Source organism: Dinoponera quadriceps, unplaced genomic scaffold, assembly GCF_001313825.1.
Source record: "Dinoponera quadriceps isolate SergipeBrazil2010 unplaced genomic scaffold, ASM131382v1 scaffold777, whole genome shotgun sequence".
In the NCBI taxonomy this organism is placed as follows: Eukaryota; Metazoa; Arthropoda; class Insecta; order Hymenoptera; family Formicidae; genus Dinoponera; species Dinoponera quadriceps.
The window spans coordinates 30,001-35,521 of NW_014555488.1; positions in this window are offsets into that span (position 1 = coordinate 30,001).

Below are 5,521 nucleotides of genomic sequence, written 5' to 3' on the forward strand. Positions count from 1 at the left end.
TTTTGGATTCGATCTCGGGGATGATTCAGGGCGCGCCTATTTGACGCGATCCTCAAATCCCGCGTGTCAGGTTCTGTTTTCTCTCTCTCTCTCTCTCTCTCTCTCTCTCGTCAGCTCGCGTGTCCTCGACCGCTATGTTGGTTGTGACGAACGCTCGTCACTTTCTTGTTTCAATGAATTTAAACAAAATTTTATGTTACAACTACTTTAAATCAACGACGAACACTTAATAACTTAAAGAGAAAGAAAAGAAACAACCGATAAGTTGATTATTTAGGCGTTAGAAATTTCCATATGTCCTCCCACTCCGTTGAGTTCCTTCTGTCGATATGTCTCTGTTCAATGGGGAAGAAAGGTTCATTTTATTAAATCAAGCAATATTTAGCAACTTTGGGAGAAACCTAGAAGAAGGGACCATCCCGGCTCATTCATTTCTTTACTTACGCCTGATACCAGAGCGGCATACTCGATTCATTTTTCTTCCGTTCTACCTTTTCTATCGCGCATCCTCGCTTTCGCCACGCTCGCTCGACGAGAGAGTGCAGCGCACGATAATTTCTCCAACTCTCTCGGCAGCCGGACTGTCCGCGTTACGTCAGTCTACGATTACATCTTTATGGTTTTGCAACGGCTCGTGCGCAAGAGGGATCCGTTCGATCGTCGAAAGGAACACTGGGAATTACGTTTCCAGAGCGAAGTCCTCGCTACCCTCGACTTGCTCGCTACCCCTGTGCAAATTCGCTTTATCGCCGCGACCGCGTCGTGGAAAGCCTCGCGCCCCTTCGCACCGGGATTCGCGGGCGGACTTCGCCTCGTGTGTATACTTATTTCACGCTCGGTGGAACATCGGGATTCTCCAAGGGAAGGTCCTCCTCCTCCTGTCTCCTCCTACCGTTCCTAAGACGCGTGAGGCGTAATCGAGGGGAGAAAGAGAGAAAGGGAAAGGAATATTTTTCGGTGCATAGAACCGTAATAATTCCGATATGTGTGATGCGTTTCGGGTGAAAATAAAGCCTCGGTACGCGCCGAGTTATCGCGCGTCATTCGTATTTCGGCCGATCGATAACGCGTGCACTGAAAAAAAAGGCTAACATTCAAGTAATAGTTAATCGATGTAAATGAAATGGTTACTCCAATATTCCTTGGAAAATATTTATGTAACATTTATTAGAAGTAGAGAAAAATATAATTGACTATATAATATATTTCCTTCGTATAAGTAAACATTTACTTGCATGTGTTAAAGCAATTGCGACAAGTGTTAAGTTTATAATACTGAGAATATTAAAATTTGCTTCTGAAGAAGATTTACTGGACAAAATAATCTAAATTTAAAAGCCTTAGATTTCTCTCTTCAGTGGGTAAGAAGTATAATATAATTCTAGTAAGTATTCTCTTAAATTTAGAATCATTTTGCAACTACATTTAGTAATTCAGTTACATAATAAGGTATTATTGTTCAAATATTTTTCGCAAATTACTAAAAAAATACTTAAATTGATAAAAATATTATTTGATTTAAAAGACTGAATAACAGATAACTACTTGATTCTAGCCCTTTCTTATCCTGTACAGAAATCCGTTACAGAGGAAGTTATTGTGAAGATCCTTCACTGTAGATATCATTATAAAGATCTTAAAAGGACGTGTTTCATGTGTACCGCTTTCCTTTCTCGCTCAGATAATAATTTAAAAACTTGGAATCTCTTTCTCTCCCTTTTGCTGCGCCTCGCACGATGTCCGTTGGAGTTGTGCGCATTAACTCGCGCAATACGACTCCGCGGCGGGGATCAGAGTGCCGTGAAGAAACTTTTAGCGTAAAACTTCGCGTTCTGAAAATCTGTTTTATCAGGCCGAGTTTCGCTCCGGGGCGCGCACTTCGATATGCACGGCCATTTATGAATATGCATTTAATCAGCAAGCTCGAAAGTGCACCTGTTAACGTGTATCTCGTGGCCAGATCTACACGAAAGGTCGTCGTTAGCGAGCATCACTTTTTGCAACGGTGCCCCAGTTTCGCCCGGGACACGGTAACGTAGACTCGCCGAGCGCGTGGGCATCTCCAGGGGAGGATCATCACCCCACATCCTCACGTTACATCGCGCGCATCGATCTCCGGCTGAGCCTCGACGGCGGCTTAAGCTTGCGAGTCTCCTTTCATCCGCGATTACTACTCGTGACTTTCTGCGATTCCTGCGTGAATTTAAACCTCGCGAGCGCTCCACGTCGTTCTATGTTAGCTCGTGCATGCGATACCACGTCAAAGAGCACAATGGCGGGAGAGCACACGTTGACGGGGGATGCATTTCATCGTACAAAAGGCCGCACGACGCCGGCAACGGGAGTCGTCGCTCTCTTCCGTCTTTTCTCCCGCGCTAATGAATTCTCCACATGGCCGGGTAAATTGGTATCTCGCATTATCCTCAATCAACCGCGACCGTCCTCTCGCGGGCTTGAGGATGGCGCAGGCGGTAGCCGATGTCGAAAGAGGGAGAGAGAGAGAAGTCGGAGGGTGGCTTTGCGGCAGGAGTATACCGGGAGACGGTAGCGAAAAGTGCATCAGTTTGGGGGAGGGGGCGCTCTGCTGATTTACGAGTCGTCGTTGCTAGGAGAGCATTAATATCCGTGACGGAATATTAAACCGCGAGCGTCAATGGGTGGATCTTCAAAGGGATTTTCAGAGCGCCCGTCGGGTGCGGCTTGGAAGAGGGAGGGAGAGAGAGAGTGAGGGAGGGAGGGAGGGGGAAAGGCCGCGCCGTCCTCGCAAGATTATGAGATTCTCGTTAAGTGTCACGTGTAAAGAGTTCTTTCATACGTGGGTTACCATCGCCAACCCCCCTTCGAGCGCCGCTCGGTGAAATACCGTCGGATAAAGGTGACGTGAAAATTGATCGAACGAGCGAACTTTCCCGAGATTCGCTTTAAGCTTCTTTCCGCCTCCGATCTGAGATCGTAAGCTTCGTCGTCGCATTTTGCCTCGCGCTGCTGGAAACTTCGCGAGTGGACACGGCAGACGTCTCATAATTTAGCGGAACGAAATGACCGGAACCAATTCTAACTAGTATTTTTTATTCGTTGCTCATTTGTCGCGAAAAAATTGCCAAAGAAAAACAATATGCAGGCTGTCCCGACACAATCTAAATATCCTGAATATCTCTCCTTGGTACTCAGCTTCGATGGCCGGGTGCAACTCGATATTTCTCATGATGAATAGCAAGGAACAACGGATGAGGACGTAGGTTTGGGCGCTTCTTCCTCGTCACGCGGATCGCGGGAGTCGCGGACGACTTGAATCACGCTGGAACACGACTTGACGAGATGAGAGAGACGGGCTCGATCCCGGTAATAACGCGGAGGGGTTTTTCCAACGAGGGATCAGCGTCGTCCGCCGTCTTCTCCTGAGAGACAGAGGCGAGACGCCTCGCTCGCGCCGTCGTACCCCGCTGTGCTTCGTCCCCGTCAGCGCGGCAAGAGGAGGGGGCGAACTTAATTATCTAATTAATTAACCTCAATCAGAACGATGAGTAATTTCTCGCTTCGATGGCACCTTTGCCGGCGAGACTTTCTTGTCGCGCTGACTGCCACGAGGGCGAATCACGGATGAGCTCACGGCAAATCGATTATGTCCCGATGCTGTTGCCCCGACGGCGTGTCCCCGTCGTGCTTCGCGCACAACAGAGAGACAGAGAGAGAAGCCTTCCTACCAGGATCCACGATCCTCCGGCGATATCCTGCTCAGCTAGGTGGTCGACCAATTTTCCTCCCTCGTAGCTCTCCGTGGCCCGTCGCTCGCTCACTCGTCCGCCTTTATCTTTGGCGCTTACGCCGATCGCACGATAACTCGCTCGTGAAGGGCGACCATGGTCGTCGAGCATCCTTGGTCCTTCGTACGGAGTTCGGTGCGACGAAGCTCGACTCGATTCCGGGGATCACGGACTAGGGAGGTAAATGAATGACCCTCGCGTGAATCGAGCGAACGAGTGGACGAGCTGTCTTTTCGTTATATCCTCTCGGTAGGTTTTGCCAGCGCAATATGGAATAGGTTATAATTCTAATAATTCCACTGCTATCAGCTGGGTTGCGACACTTGACAGGCTGGAATTCATGGTATTCCATATTATTCTGTTACGTATTACCCGCATTTTCTCGGATAATAGTTATTGTTTCACCCTGTACGTGTAGGTAGAAAAACTGCGCAACGACGACTGGACGATAACGGCGCTGTCGTCGAAAGTTATACTGAATAAGTCTATCAGTCGTATCTCAGGGCAATTGATTGAATTTATCACGAGAACGATGCGTCACTCGACATTCCGAAGTCAGCTGTCGTTAATTCGAGTATCGCCCGACGCGATGTCGTCTTAACCCTCGAACACTCCTCTCTCCCTCTCTCCACCACTCATCTTGTCTCTCTCAAAGTAATAGCATCCCTTACGCAACGACAACGACGCGGCGGCGGCGGCCGCCTCTCGATTCCTATTCTGGATATTCCAGGTCGCTTCTCAATCCCGTCTTTCCTCGCCGACAAAAGCGCCCCGTAGGTCCACGTGCGCCCCGCGCGCTCGCACGATATGTAACTGACGTTTTTGACGCGTCAAGTGGTTCCATCGCGCATCCACCGTCGCTCGAGGGTTCATTCGGCTACTGTTTTGCATAAACATCGCCCCGGGGAGGGTGGATCGGCGAGAAGCGAAGTCGGTCCCAGCGTCGCTGGGACAAGGGTGGCTCGGTGAGCCGGGGCAGAAGAGAAAAGGGCCGCGCGAAACGCATCGCGGAGATTCCTCTAAGTGATCTCGAGTGTTTTCGCAGTTGATTCGCCGCTCTCGGACACGGTGTGCGTCTCTTCGCTCCTACGCAGCTTTTTAAGCTCCGTTTAACCCTGGCCTCGAGCCGCCTCCCGCCCGAACCGGCTAACTTCGCTATTTAGTTAGTCAACCCTGCCCGCGAGGCGTCATGGGAAACGACAAGTGGCGATGGTCTCGCCCTATCGGAGGCTGCCGATGCTCGAGTGGGTCGCGGTCTGTGTACACTCGCGCCTGTACCACCGTTGTCACATGTTTGTGCGTGTACAGTTGGCGTTATGTATCTCGTGCGATTCCTTACGTGATTTCGAGCATTAGACCGGGTCTACGATAGACGTTGGTAAGCCTAAGTTCAGCCTTTTGCTGCAAGCAATTAAATATAACGTAATTTCTGACGAAAGTTGCAATAATATGTAAATCTTAGGAATCGCAACGTCTGCTAGCGCTGGAAACGCTTTTCGTTAGAAAATTACGTTAGAATTGAATGCATAAGGATAAAAGGCTAAAAGCGTACTACACCTATTGTAGGTATAGCTTTACACATAATGCATGACGCTTTTTACTTTTTATAATAGAATTATAATAGATTTATGATATATTTGATTTTATGTGTACGTGTGGAAGGTTAAAAATCGCATAATAATAAAAAGTTTCCATCTAGGGAATGGCGTAGCAGATGGCCAGTCATAAAAAGGTTGCAGCATTTTTTTTTATAAGTT